Here is a 15,191-nt window from a genome sequence, read left to right as displayed (position 1 = left end):
AAATAAATTGTAAGCTCCTTAAGAGTAGGGATTGTCTTTTACTTTTCTTTGAATTCCTAGTGTTTAGCATGATACCTGGTTTAATCGATGTTTATTGAATAACTGACATACTCAAATATTGATTTGTATAAATATATCTTATGTAATATGAGTGATAAAACAGTACAGATCAATATAAATCAAGCAATATTTGGATATTTATAATATTCCACTTTAGTTTTTACATAACATAATCTTTTAATATAGACCTGACTCCAAGTTCTTGAAGTCTATGCTAGCACAGCAGAAACTCTAGTAAATCCTGTATCAAGCTGGAAGAACTTCAAATATGGGTCTGGTGATGGTATGTACATTGATTGTCCATCTGAAAACCAGTCTAATCAATCAATTAACAAGTATTTTATTAATGGCTCCTCATTATGTGCTAAGCACCATGTTAATTAACCATTAAAGCATATTAATTGCTTTTAGTACAAGAAAATAAGCAAAAAACATTTTCTACCCTCAAAGAGCTTATATTCTAATCAGGAGAAATGTTCCTATAAAAAGATAGTTAGGTGATATAATGAATAGCATACTGGATCTGGAATCAGCAAAATGAATTCAAATCCCACTCCAGACATTAACAAGCTGTGTGACCATGTGCAAGCTTCTAATTTTCTATCTCTCATTTTCCTCATTGATAAACATGAGAGTAATAGAACCTGTGTCCCAGGTTGTTGAGAAGAAAATGAGATATTTGTTAAATGCTTTTCAAACTTTAATGCATTATATATGTGTTTGCTATTATTATGCTAGCTGTTACATAAATAGTTACATAGATAATATGCCCAGGGTATGGCTTTAGTAGGAGAGTAGCTTTAGCAGAGTGAGCATCAACACCTGGAATGGAAGTAAAAGGTCTCTTGCTGCAGGGAGCCATCGAATTCAGAGTTGAAGGAACAGAACTGTAGGAGACAAAAAAGAGGAAGGTGGGTATTTCAGACATAGGGGACAGTTCATGCAAAGGGACTGAGAAAACAGATGGAATGTCATGGATGAGGAACAGACAGAAAAACAGGATGGACCATATACTGTGCATAAAGGGGACTGATATATAAAAAGACTGGATAGATGGGGGAGGGGGAGCATACTGTGAATAGCTTTAAATGCCAAATAAATTCGTTTTTATTTGATCTAAGAGTGGAAAAGGAGCCACTGGCATTTATTGAATAGAAAGGCAATATGATCAAATCTATACAGTTAAGTCCAAAAAGTCTCATCACCAAAAAGGCTGGCCTCGGAGTAATTCATTTATTTCAGCTATAGCAATTCATTTTTTTTTTTAATTCTGAATTTAAGAAATAAAAGAAGCATTCATTTTCATAACAGAGTAGGATAATTATACATGAAACTGTAAATCCATTATGTACAATTTGCTATTCCTTTTAAATATATGATAAAGTTATCTTGTAAACTTTCGTTTTCCCCCTTTTTTCTTTCCCCCCCATCTCCACCCTAAAGATAGTTACCATTTGTCATAAATATGTATATGTATATATGTGTATGTATGTGTATTTATGTGTGTATGTTTATACATATATATGTACATGTGTATATAAAACCATTTTATACTTGTCAGTTCTTTCTCCAGATGCAGATAGTGTCTTCCTTCATATGTCCTCTATAATTAGTTTGGATATTTAATAGTCAAAACTGCTTAGTTGCCACCAATGCACCAAGGAGTATGATCTGTATTGGTGGAGGGACTATCCAGTTATGAAATCCCAGAATTTTGGAGTATTCAGGTACACTGTCCCCAAGAAGATAAAACATACCTCTCCTCTTTCCTTGTAGCACTGAAGTCAAAGGGTCTTTGACAGAATAGAATGTCAAACTCAGTGCTGCATTTGTTAGTTTTGCTGACTTGGTTTCTCTACCCTCCCCACCTCCTTTTTCTGGATTCTTTGTTTAATGGGGTGACTAGTTATAAATTTAGAAATAAAGGTGAAATAAAAACAATTTTTTAAATCATTAAGTTCAATTTTTTAATTTTGAAAAATACATATATGATTTATATATAGGTACATTATCTGCTTTAAGCAAATTCAATATATGAAGATTCCCCCAAAAAATGAATGAGAAACCTATATCTCTTAGAGCTAGCAGCAACTTTGGAGGTCAGCTAGTCCAATTACTTCACTTTAAAGATAAGGAAGCCCAAGGTTGTACAGATAGTAGGAAGCAGAGCCAGGATCTAAAGCTAGGTCCGCTGTCTCCAAATTCAGTTCTTTTTTCTATTATATCACAGTGTTTCCCAAATGACTGCTCATATTGCAAAAGAATGTCCAACTTTTCAAAAGGATACACTGTTGTTCTATTCAAATAATAATCATAACAATAGCCGTCATTTATATAGTGTTTTAAGGTTTTTAAAGCACTTTGCAAATATTATCTCATTTAATTCTCTCAACAACCCTGTAAAGTAGATAATAATCCACTTTTACAGTGGAGGAAACTGAGGTAGACCGAGGTTAGGTGACTTATCCTTAGTCACACATTCTAGTAACAGTCTGAGGTAGGATTTGAATTCAGTTCATCCTAACTCCCAGTCTAGTACACTATCCACTCTATCAACAAGGTACATTTCATAATTTCAATTTATTTGGGGAATATTTTACATAAACTTATACAAGAACATTTCCAGTGAATTAATGGGAAAAGCTCTAGGTCCTGTCTAAAGACGTGAATTTGAAACCTAGCTCTAGTACTTATATGATTATTTACGGCAAGTCTCCTGTCTTTTCTGAGCCTCAATGTACTCCTCTAAAAAATGAAGACAGGATGAAATTAGCAAAGTCCCTTCCAGTTTGAAATTCCATGATCCCATGAGACATCTAAGTGAAATGTATGTCATCAGATTCTTCCTCCAAGTCACTCCACAGAAGAGATGACATCTTCATTCTTGCTCATTTGTTTTAAAGCCTTTCAATTAATCTTAGTTATGGACTTGGGGAGCTGAAGGGAGATGGGAACTGTTTATGAGAATAGCTTAGAACTCACTGACCTTACACATGTCCTTCTCCCAAGGTTGGAAAAACACAAAACAACTAGTTTATAAATTTCCACTTTCTAGGAGCATCAGGCAAATGTTTTCTCCATTGTCCATCCACTGCACAAACCCCTGTATGAAAAGAACGCAGAACTTTGCTTTTCTGGTCCGGCTGTTGAGAAGATTTTCTACAATAAGAGAGTTCCTGTGAGCAGGCACTTCTGAGCATAGGGAAATGGTATAAATTTCCCCTCCCCTAGAATAGGATTGTGCAATTATATATATTGTGGAAACAACATGCCTGAAGCATTAATGATTCAACAACATGTTAAAATACCAGACCATGGGAAGGAGTGGACTTTCCAAGCAGGCAAATCCAGCAGTCTTGAGAATGTTTTGTTTTTCTCTAGTCTGGCTTAAAACAAGCATGGAGATAAGTATCATCCAGTGGATATATGCATTTGCTGTCTTTCACTGCTCCAGAAATGTTTTGTTCCTCCTTCCCTCCCCACACCCAAGAGTTGATAAATTCACCCAGAGATTAAAAATGTGGTTAGTGCCTATGGTAAATAGAACATGGAAACTCATAAATCAAATATTCACAACTCAGAGAATACCTATAATTACATTTTAAATTGTATTAGCACCAGGTCAGGGGTAACCATGGGTTTAGGCTAGCCAGGAGATTCTAGGACTGGGAATCTGGCCAGATAACTAGGGCAGAATGCACAGTAGGGATCACAGCCAGAGGAGAGGTCACACAGAATGGAGTAGCCTATAAGAGCTTGAAAGGACCTCTGAGGTCATTATCATCATTTACATAGAATTTTCTATCTTGCAAAGAGCTTTACATACAGAGCCTTTATCACAACCCTATAAGATATATCCCTGGAAACATTTTTATTCCCATTTTATAGATGAAGAAACTAAGCTACAGAAAAATTTGGTGTGATACCGCTAGAGGCATATATCACTGCCTCCACTTACACACAAATTCACTGGTGCAATCACTATTTTATACAGAAATGTAGTGGAAGACTGAGTTCAGAACTGGGCCACCTTATTTTAGCCTTCATGTTGTATTTAGATGAGAAAGTATTTCAATCAATTAAAAAGACTCAAATGATATGAAGCCTTATAACTGAAATAAAATTGCACAAGACATATTCAGATAGGCTAAGGAAACTTGGCCATGCTCCATAGATCATCTGTAAATTATCAAGTAAGCAGAGATGGAACTCCAGAAATTGGAGCAAGGATAACTTTCCAGAACATCTCTGAAAATCAATTACCCAGGACAAAAGGGAAGAAAGACCTCATCAGTGGGAGTGAGTTGGAATCAGAACATCAGCTTCAGTGAATCGAAGTGTTATGCAATTACTGAAAATACTAAGAATAAGGCCAGAGCCAAGATTTGGGGATTTCATAGCAAAATGGGAGACCGTGGTAAGTCTGGAAAGATAAGTCATGATCAACATGCAAATATCCAAATAAATAAGATAGGACTATAGACAGAGGTATGATCAGACTGGGGGAGTCATCATCTAAAGACATTTAACTAGCTGTGTGACTAAAAGCAAGTGATTTTACTTCTCTGAGACATTTCCTCAACTGTAAAATGGGGTTGATATGACGCTTATCAGTTGTGTGATCCTTGGACAAGTCATTTAAACCCCAATTGTCTTCCACAAAAATAAATAAATAAAAGCGTGATGATACTGGCACTACTTGCCCCAAAGACATGTTGCAAGGAAATTACTTTGTAAACTTTAAGAAATTATATAAATATGTTATTGTTATTGTTATAGTGACAATTCAGAACAGTATTATGGGCAGAGGAGATACAGTATACAGCCAAAAGTTACTGCCTAGATGGCCAGTATGAACAGGAGGCATGGGTCAGAATATATGCATTATAATATATAACAGAAAAGATAGTTGTACTATTCTAAATGTTAAGGTTAAAATTGATTAGAAAGATGGAGGCAGTCGTGCAGTCTAAGCATATGGTGAGCCTCACAAAGAGACACAAACATCCATAAGCTGAGACTGATCCAGGGTTACTGATGACTAGGAGTGTACTTTTTTGCCCCAGTGTCCTCCAATGGCTCTGCACCCATGGCCCACATATCTATAGCAATCCCATCTCTAGCATCACCTCCCAGGCTACTCTTCTCACCACTCCCAACACACATACACTCTCCTGAGGTCTATTGGTCAGCTCACTATATGGAGTGGATGGTGTAGTTTGACATCGTTTCTTTCCACTCCCTCTCAAATATTATTACATCCTCTGGCAGCTGGGATCTCTCCATCCTGTCCTAAGACTTGGTAGGTCTAGGGAAAGAGCCACCAGCCTGATGGCTAAACTGCCTAACTGGGGCAGATTGAACTTTGTACCCTTTTCTTAATTAAGGTTATGATTAATAGATGGGTATGGTCATCTCTGAGCAGTGGCATGTAATGGGACCAAAAGGTGATATCCCCAGATTCTGACATTACCTGTAAGCTCTTCCCCAGCATTGTTCTATTCTATATTAGACCCTATCCAGGGGCATCTTGAAGTGTCCCATAGGCTCTCTCTCCCCATTATAGGATCTTGGTCCTAAGAAATCTCTCCCTGAAGTCCCTCCCTAAGGCTTTTGCATTTCCTAGGAAAAGCAGGAACCAAGGAAAGCCCACCCAGGGCCTTCCCTCTCTCACCTAGGCTGCCCAGAGTAGTATAAATTCCAGTGAACTCCCAAGGACCCAACCACTAGGAATACTTTCCTTCCCATGCCCTGGTGTCCATTCTCTAGTTCACACCAGGTTGGTTGCCCCTTCCTGGCTAAATTCTGACCCTTTCTTTCATCCCTCCTCTGCAATGGAGATGAACCAGAGTCCTTTTCTAAGGTAATCCTCAGTCCTGAAACCACCTTTTCAAGGGGCATGTCAGAAACATGACAGCTCATATTGCTTAGATGAACAGGAAGTCATCAACCACAATTCTTCCAGCAAGATCTAGGTACAGCAATGCTTTATCATCTACCCTCTCACTAAGTCCTTCAGACTCTCAGGCATTGCACCCTATAAACTCCTGGACTTTGTCTTCTGCTTTACTGTATATCTAAAAGATCATGGGGCCCTTCTAGCCAGTCTGCAACTGAACTCTCCTATGTGTGACTCTGATTTAGGATGTAAGCTCCTGAAGAACAAGGAGTATCTTGCCTTCTTTTTATATTTTCAGCATCTGGCAACTAGTAAGTGTTTAATAAATGCTTTCCCATTCCATTAATCTCATTCATCATGCCTGTGTCTGCCCCAAGTCCTCAAAATGTTAACAATGGCTCTGAGCAGGAGTAAGATAGAAGTCTGAGTTTAGGGTCAGGGTTCAAGCTGAGTATGACAGAACAGGCTTGGTTTGGAACGGTAATAGGGACACTAAAAACATTGTCTCGGGATACAACAAGCAATTAAATCTACACATCAGCAAAGTCAGGGTATCACTGGATAAAAAGCATCTGCTCTCTGCCCTTGTGTTAAGTGCCCTTCTTGGTGTGGTTGGATGAAAACTAGCAGATGTGGACTGTTCTCAGAGGTGAGGTTCTGCAGGGGGTGGAGACTGTAGTAAAGGATTAAGGTCTCTGAAGAGTCCTTACAATTCAAACTGAAGGAGCCTAAGATTAGAAGAAAAACTGAAAACTGGGTGGGGAGGTGGAATTTACAGCAAATTTTTCTGATAAAACTTCATTTCTCAAATATATAGGGAACTAAGTCAAATTTCTAAGAATGTGAGTCATTTTCCAATTGACAAATGGTAAAGGATGTGAAAAGGCAATTTTCAGAAGTCAAGGCTTTATGTCATAAAGAAAAATGCTCTAAATCACTATTGATTAGAGAAAAGCAAATTAAACCAACTCTGAAGTGTCACCTCATACCTACTAGACTTAGCAATAAAACAGAAAAGGAAAATGACAAATGTTAGAGGGGATATGGAAAAATTAAGATTCTAAGCACTGTTGCTGGAATAGTGAACTGATCCAGCCATTCTGGAGAATAATTTAGAACTTTGCCCAAAGGGCTACAAAACTGCACATACTTTGACCCAGCAGTGTTGCTACTAAGTCTGTATCCCAAAGAGATTTTAAAAAGGAGATGGGATGGGAAGTACCTATATATACAAAAATATTTATAGGAGTTCTTTTTTGTGGTACCAAGAATTGGAAATTGAAGGAATGTTCATCAATTGAGAAACAGCTGAACAAATTGTATAATATGATCATGATAGAATGCTGCTGTGCTATAACAAATAATTAGCAGGATGCTTTCAGAAAAACTTGAGAAGACCTATATGAACTGATACAAAGCAAAGTAAGTAGAACCAGAAGAACATTATAATAGTAATAGCAATATTATATGATGATCAGTTCTGAATGACTTAGCTCTTGTAGCAATGTAGTGATCCAAGACAATTCCAAAGGACTCTTTATGAAAAATTCTATCCACCTCCAGAGAAAGAACTGATGGAGTCTGAATGCAGATGGAAGCATACTTTTTTTTATTTTTCATAGTTTTATTTTTGTTTTGTGAAGTTTGTTTTTATTTTGTTTTGGTCTACTTTCACAATACATCTAATATGGAAATATGTTTTACATGATTACATATGTATAATCTATGTAATGCTAACTATATCAACATATATCAATGCTATATCAAAGATATTTGCTTGCCTTGGTTGGAGGAAAGGTAGAGAATTTAGAATTCAAAAAAAATTTTTTAATGTTAAAAATGTTTTTACATGTAATTGGAAAAATAAAATATGAATTTTTAAAAAAAATCTGAAGGGGTCTGAAATGAAATCTTTAAAATATTATTCTGAACTCAAAGGAATTCAAAGAAAAACCCCTAAAAAACATAATTCATTAATAAATGATTTATTCCTGATTTTAATACTTGGAGGATCTGTGAATTGGTATGAATATTTCCCTCTTTCACCAACAGAAATCTATGAAGGTCTTCAAGAGTATTTGTGACTGAAAACTTCATCACCTTACAACCAACCTGTTTATGAGTCTCTCCTAATTGAGCTAGGTTGATTTTTGGATAGATCAATCAACATTACTTAAAGGCCTACTATATACCAGGCACTTACAAAAAGGCAAAAGGCAGTTCCTTTCCTGAAGGAACTGTAATTCCAATGGAGAAGATGACATGCAAACTACTATGTTTAAACAATCTATATGAAAGATAAATAAGAAATAATTAACAAAAGAAAGACCCTATAATAAAGAGGGATTGGGCAAAGTTTCCTGTAAAGGATGGGATTTTAGTTGAGACTTGGAGTCAGGAAGTCAATATAGGGAATGAGGAGGGGAAACTTTCCAGGCAAATTCCAGATATGGATAACAGTTAGAAAAAATGCCTAGAGCTGAGAGATAGAAAATCTTGATTGTGGGAATGACCAGGAGGCCAATGCAGCTGGATCAAAGAGTACCTGTAAGGAAGTAAAGTATAAGATTTGAAAGGAGGGGACAAGGTTATGAAAGATGATAGATTTAGATCTGGGAGGGACCTTAGAAGCCAATAAGTCCAATCAACTTATTTTACCTATAAAATCAGGAAACAGGCCCAAAAAAGGGGGAGTTACCCAAAGTCAATCCTGTAGTAGTTTAGGTTTGATATTGGCCAAAACAAAACACACACACACACACACACACACACACACACCACTTGTAGATCATTCAACAGTTAACAAAAAGAGGTTTACTAAGCCAAAAAGGGAAAAGGATAGGCATTGAGAACAAGTCCAGTTAATTCAGCTGAATCTGAAGTTCCCTTACACATGTTAACCATTTTTACCTACTAGGCATTGAGAACAAGTCCAGTTAATTCAGCTGAATCTGAAGTTCCCTTACACATGTTAACCACTTTTACCTACTAGCCAAGTTTCAGAGTGTCTAGAACTCCTTATGACTGCTTTGTACTCCTTCACCAAGAAGTGATTTCATCAGCCTGAGCTTTTAGTCTCATGAACCAAACAAGACTCAAGTTTGTTCTTAATCCCTTTTAAGGAAAAACTTTCCTTTCAGGAAAGGAGGACCCAAAATATTGCTCCTGCCACACAAAATTTCCTAACTCCAAGTGCAGTCATTCACCCACAACATCATGTTGCCTCTCAATTACTATTCAGGGACATCCAAATATTATTGGAAATAATAAAGGAATTTCTGCCTTTCCAACATGATAGGACCTTCCAGAGCTTTCATTACACTGGGACAGTCTTCAAGACCTTCTAGATTAAATTCTCCTTCTGGATAAAGAAATAAATTCAACATCATTCAGGTAAACTAACTAAATAAAAACCATCTTGTATATGGAAGCCATTCAACTTACTGTTTTGGGTTCAGTTAAGGTTTTTATTTTAGCTATGTGAAGTAACACCTTAGTTATGTGAAGGACAATTACCCATTAATTGTCTGGAAGACAGTTAAAAAAAAAAACCTTAGAAATAAGAAGAAAGATTTCTTTGCATATCTTTAATTGATGCCACAAATTCCTAGCCCAAATAAAGCTCTTCCTTTCCTCACAGGATAGCTCCTCTGGTCTTAGCTTAGAGCATGTTTACTTTATGTACAATTCTACCAAGTTTCATCCTCTTCATCCCAAGCCAATTCTAGCAAGAAGGGAGGGTACTCTTAGAGGCAGGAATCCTGCCACTATCAAAAACTGACAATTGATAACCTAAGAGAATGAAAAATCAAAAAAAGTCTCAAGCTTCCCAAGGCCTAGTATTCTGGAATTATTTACTGTAGGAGAAGACCTTCCACACTTTACTATCTCCTAAGAGATTCACTATATGGTAATAGAAGGAAATATTACAAGTGAAGCCAAGTACAAGAGCACATGTTCATAATTATGACCTTGAGTCATCAAGTAAAATTGTGTTCAGTGCACTGTGCTATTCACCCCAAATAGTTACCATTGAAAAAACTTTCAGGACTTGTGGTTAGCTTCAGTTATCTGGAAAATTAAGCTATATGACTTTAGGCAAATTTTTTTAACTTTTCAGTGACCAAGATGACCCTAAGTTGCAAAGCAGATGCTGAGCACATGAGTAGAAGGAATGTCTTCATAGGTAGTTCTCTATACTCAGGTGTGTTCTGGAGCCAGTTCAAACTGGCTTAAGAGCTTATTATTAAATTTTCAGTGTGAGCATTTATGCCTTGGGTACCAGCAAATGCTACAAAAGGCTCAATTTGTTTTGTTGATTGTCTAGACTTAGGAAAATAATGAAGAAAATGTTAAGAATGCATATTAATCTTTAAAATGTGGTTAGCTTTTCCCCCCAGAGATCTGGCTTTTAAACATTTCTCTTTACACCCCTGCTTACCCTCATGACATCAATGATTCAAACCAAATAAAAAAGATAATTTACCTCAATGCCAAAAAAAAATGGCTCATAGCTATAAAAACAATTGTAGTGTTGTAGTAATACTGATCAAGTCCACTACCTAAATCTAAATCAAGTCATTAAAATGACTGCAATTAATCAGAATACAGGCTTGTTTTGTAAATATTTGTCTGCATATTGTCAGTCTCATTAGATTATAAACTCCTTGAGGGAAGGGACTATCTTTTGCTTCATATTGTATGCTGAGCACTTAGCACAGTACCTGGCACATAGTAGGCATTTAACAGATGTTTATTGATTGGTTATTGAACAGCATGGCAAGTATCAGAAGAGAGATACAAAGTACTACAAGCTTTCATATGAATTGATCTTTAAATCAATAAATATTTATTTATTTATGTGCCTGGATCTGCGTTAAGCTGTGAAGATTTTAAAAAAAAGTCCCTCCCTCAAGGAGTTTTTCTAATGGGGACACCACATGTAAACAAATATTTACAATATAGACTATATATAGAACAAATAAAAAATAATTAACAGAAGAAAGACACATGAATTAGGAAGGCTGGAGAAGGCTTCCTATAATAGTAGGGTTTTAATTGGAACTTAAAAGAAGTAGGAAGATGAGTCTGGGAGCACAACTGATTAGATATATGATTAAAGGATCAATAAAAATCTTAGATGAAATTTTGACTAGGTTTGAAGAATGGATAGAATTTTAACAAATGAAGATTGGAGAAGTGTGTCTTCTCCAATATGAAGCACAATATGAGCAAAGACTCAAAGGCAAGAAAACACTAGATCTGTTCAAAACAACAAATAATCCATTAGATATATATTATAAGAAATAATATTTAATAAATAAAGTAAAATAATCTGGAGAATATGTAAAAGAAACAGTGCCAGAAAGATAATATTATCAATAGGTCACATTTATTTATTGCTTACCACTTATAGAATGGTTCCTAATCTAATGAGTAGGTAGCATAAGCATCTACCCTCATTGAACAGATAAAGAAATAGATATAGAAAAATTAAAGATTACATAGTTTGTGTCAGAGCCTGAATTCGCAAATGGTCAGTATTATAACTGGAAGAAATCTTTAAGATCATCAAGTCCAGTCCTAGTAAAGTGAAGAAATTGACTTAAGTTCATACAGCTAATAAGTGGTAAATCTGATCAGGTCTTAAACATCAAAGAATCTTCTAATTCCAGATCCAATATCTTTTCACAGCACATTTCTGCATCTGATCTCTGTACAATTTACTAAATTGATTTCTAATTTTTAATTTCCACTCTCATTCTCAGCCAGGAACTAATGTTTTGAGCTTTGAATCTCACCTTGAGAAAATACAGATTTAAATAGTTAGCATTATGTATATCAGAACTTATAAAAATGAATAAACTCTTTTTAATAGCTTCTTTTTTCCCCAAATACATGCAAAGATAGTTTTCAACATTCACCTTTGCAAAACCTTCTGTTCCAGATTTTTCTTCCTCCTTCTCCTCTACCCCCTCTCAGAGGCAATTCAATATAGATTAAATATGCTCAGTTCATCTAAACATATTGATGAATAAACTCTTGATGAAGCCTAGAGAACCATTCAATAAATTATGATTCTTAGGTACTCAAAAATAATCAAAAGACAAACTCCAAACTCCTTGGAATTGCACTCAAGGATCTTAAAAATCTGGTTCCAACTAATATAGCCCCTTCTAACATAATAGTCCATTATTCTCCAGTACAAAATATTAATTCCAACTAGCTTAATTATTATTCCCCAGAATAAGTCATAATTTTCTACCTTTCCACTTGTCTTTGCTATCTGACACCCTTAGAAAGACTTTCCCTTTCTTCTACATCTATCCAATTCCTATCCTATTGAGCTTGGAAGTCTAGCTCAAGTCCAGACAGCTACGATAAGTAGGAAGATACAAAGAAAGATTCAGTCCAAGTACACAAATCAGGGATTTATATGCAGATATTCAGGCCAAGAAGAAAAGTGCAAGTAAAATCACGATCTGAGTACTAGAGCAAGTAGGATGGGGAAATGAGGAGCAGGGAGTTGGGGAAGGGTCAGTGCAAATAATTAAGGGTTGCCTTTTGCCCTGGGGCCCTATTCATGCTTTTATTGCTAAATAACATCTCCCTTATGAAAGCAATCTAATCTAGTTAGTAGGCATTCTGACTTGTAAGTGGGGAAAATAGTTTTCAGAATCATCCCTCATGAAATAACATGCTTAAGATGCTTTTAGTAAATATAGCAGCAAAAACAGGAAATAGGGCAATGTTAAAGGAAGCTTCTTTCCCCTAGGAGTCAGCTTCCATCTGTCATGTTGCACTGCCCACACTGCCACTAGGCACATGTATATCCTGCTATAAATAAGGCATTCTGCCAGGAAGCTCTAGCCACGACAGAAGTCAGCAGTCCACTTACTTAAAGGTATAAAAGGTATAAAATTTGGAATCTTTGTTTTCTGTGGATGTTACTTGTTTGCTTCTGGTCAGTTTGGGGTATTGTTACAGACTCTACAACCATGTCTCTATGCTTTTATTTTTATTTGATAGTTAAGCTAGTATTCTCCTCTGCTGGCTCATCGTAGTGGGGGCTGCAGCATGTCACAGTAGAGCTCCACTACCAAGGCATGAGGTCTTCTGTCTAGAAAGGGGAACAGCAAATATTGAGGGAAAGTGAATAACTTGCCAAAGATGACCTACTAGATCCACTTTTTGGGCTGCAAGGCCCAAGGTGAACAAAAAGGAAGTAGTCAAGGTGGTCATATCTATGGAGAAAATTTTCATGATCTTTGTAGGCATCAGTGGCTATGTATAAAGCTTCATAAACTTTGTACATAACCTATATAAAGTCTTGTTAATGACTAGACTATAATGGTGATGTATAAAGCTCTCAGTGTCTCTGTAATTTTATTGAGTATAATAGTAATGAGTGTAAGAGGTAGTTCTTATAGAACTGGATAAATGCAAGATAGAGATCTTCATTAAACCCTGCAAGAAGTAGCAGGACACAGAAAGATTTATATGAACCGATGCTAATTGAGTAGAACCAAGAGAACATTGTACACAGCAACAACAAGATTTTGTGATGATCAACTGTGATGAACTTGCCTGTTTTCAACAATGAGATAAATTAAGGCAATTCCAGTAAACTTGTGATAGAAAGCTTTTTTTCCTTTTTATTTTTTCTCTTTTTGATTTGATTTTTCTTATGCAGCATGATAAATATGGAAGTATGTTTAGAAGAAGTATACATGTCTAACTTTTATTGTATTATTTGCTGTTATGGGATGGGAGTAGAGTAGGAGGGAGAAAGAAAAATTTGGAACATAAGGTTTTGCAAGACTGAATGTTGAAAACTATCTTTGCATGTATTTTGAAAAATAAAAGGCTATTATTATTTTTTTTAAAAGAAGTAGCAGGACAATGATGACAAGAAGCAGCTGCTCAAAGATTTTAACAAGAAGAATTTCCATGTTATCTGGGCCATTGCCAATGCCTAAATGTGTCTGCTGCCTTTGAGGAAGAATTGTCTCACCTGATGGAGATCCAGGTGAATAACTGCAGTGTGACTGAGCAATTGGACTGGGGCCAAGAGAAACTGGAGCAGTAGGTAACTATGTCCACTAAATTTAGGCAGGATGAGATAATTGATGTCACTGGAGTGAGCAAGGGCAAGAGTTACAAAGACATCAGTTGTTTTCAAACAAAGATACCAGCCCCATAAAACCCACCAAAGCCAATACAAGGTGGCCTTTATGAGAGCTTGATATTCTACCTATGTGACATTGTCTGTGGCCCTAACTGGGCAGAAGGACTACCACCACCATGCTGAGATCAATAAGAACAAATCAAGGATGGTAAAGTGATCAAAAATAGTGAACTTAGCAATTATGATCTGTCTTAAAAGAGCATTAACCTTCTGGGAGGGTTTGTTCACTATGATAATGTGACCAATGACTTTATCATGCTAAATTGTTGTATTATTGGGATTAAGAAATATATTCTCATCTTACAAAAGTCCCTCTTTATAGAAAAGATGCATTATATCCAGGCAAAGATTGACTTAAGCATTATTGAAACCACCTTCAAATTTGCCCATGGTCTCTTCCAGACTGTGGAAGAAAAGAAAGTTTTCAGGAATCACTTGAGAAGGATGCCACTGTTAAAGAAAAGACAGCTTATTGTTTCCAAGCCAATTGGAATTTGGTCAACTCTCAATTAAATTGAAATTATTTTGACAATATAGTCAGAATAAAATAGTATTAAAATGTCTTACCATTAGAATAGTAATAAAAATAACTTATACTTTGATCATATACTGATAGTTATAATTGCTTCTAAAAGGAAAGCAGCATAAAGACCATTATCCCTACTTCACAGATAAGGAAATGGAGACTCAACTTGCTTAGATCCCATGGTATACAGGCGAAGACTTGAATCAAAGTTTTCTGCCCCCAAATTCAGTGTTTCCACCACTACTTGAAGATAAATACAATAGATACAATACATTATGTCAATCTGAAAAGTCACATGCTTTTTACTAACCATCCCTGGAGTTAAAGGCTAAGTCTCTATATAACCAGCTTATGAAAGTGAAAACAATTTTTACAAGTGAGTCAATCCCTGAAGAAGCTATAAAAAAATTTCTCAAAAAAAAAATTTCTCACTTCTTTTAGCAGAGGTAGGAGAGCATGGATGCAGAATATACGACATTCTGGCATATATTGACATACTGTCAAATGTGGCCTGTATG

General features: G+C 36.0%; 1 pseudogene; it reads left to right on the top strand.

The window, feature by feature from the left end:
* Positions 1-8,467: 8,467 nt before the first annotated feature.
* On the top strand, positions 8,468-14,660 carry LOC127547270 (60S ribosomal protein L3-like; annotated as a pseudogene).
* The last annotated feature ends 531 nt before the right edge of the window (positions 14,661-15,191 follow it).

The sequence above is a fragment of the Antechinus flavipes genome, chromosome 1 (assembly GCF_016432865.1).
Source record: "Antechinus flavipes isolate AdamAnt ecotype Samford, QLD, Australia chromosome 1, AdamAnt_v2, whole genome shotgun sequence".
Lineage (NCBI taxonomy): Eukaryota > Metazoa > Chordata > Mammalia > Dasyuromorphia > Dasyuridae > Antechinus > Antechinus flavipes.
Note: the sequence above shows the minus strand (reverse complement) of the source record. Positions and strands in the feature narration are given on the sequence as shown.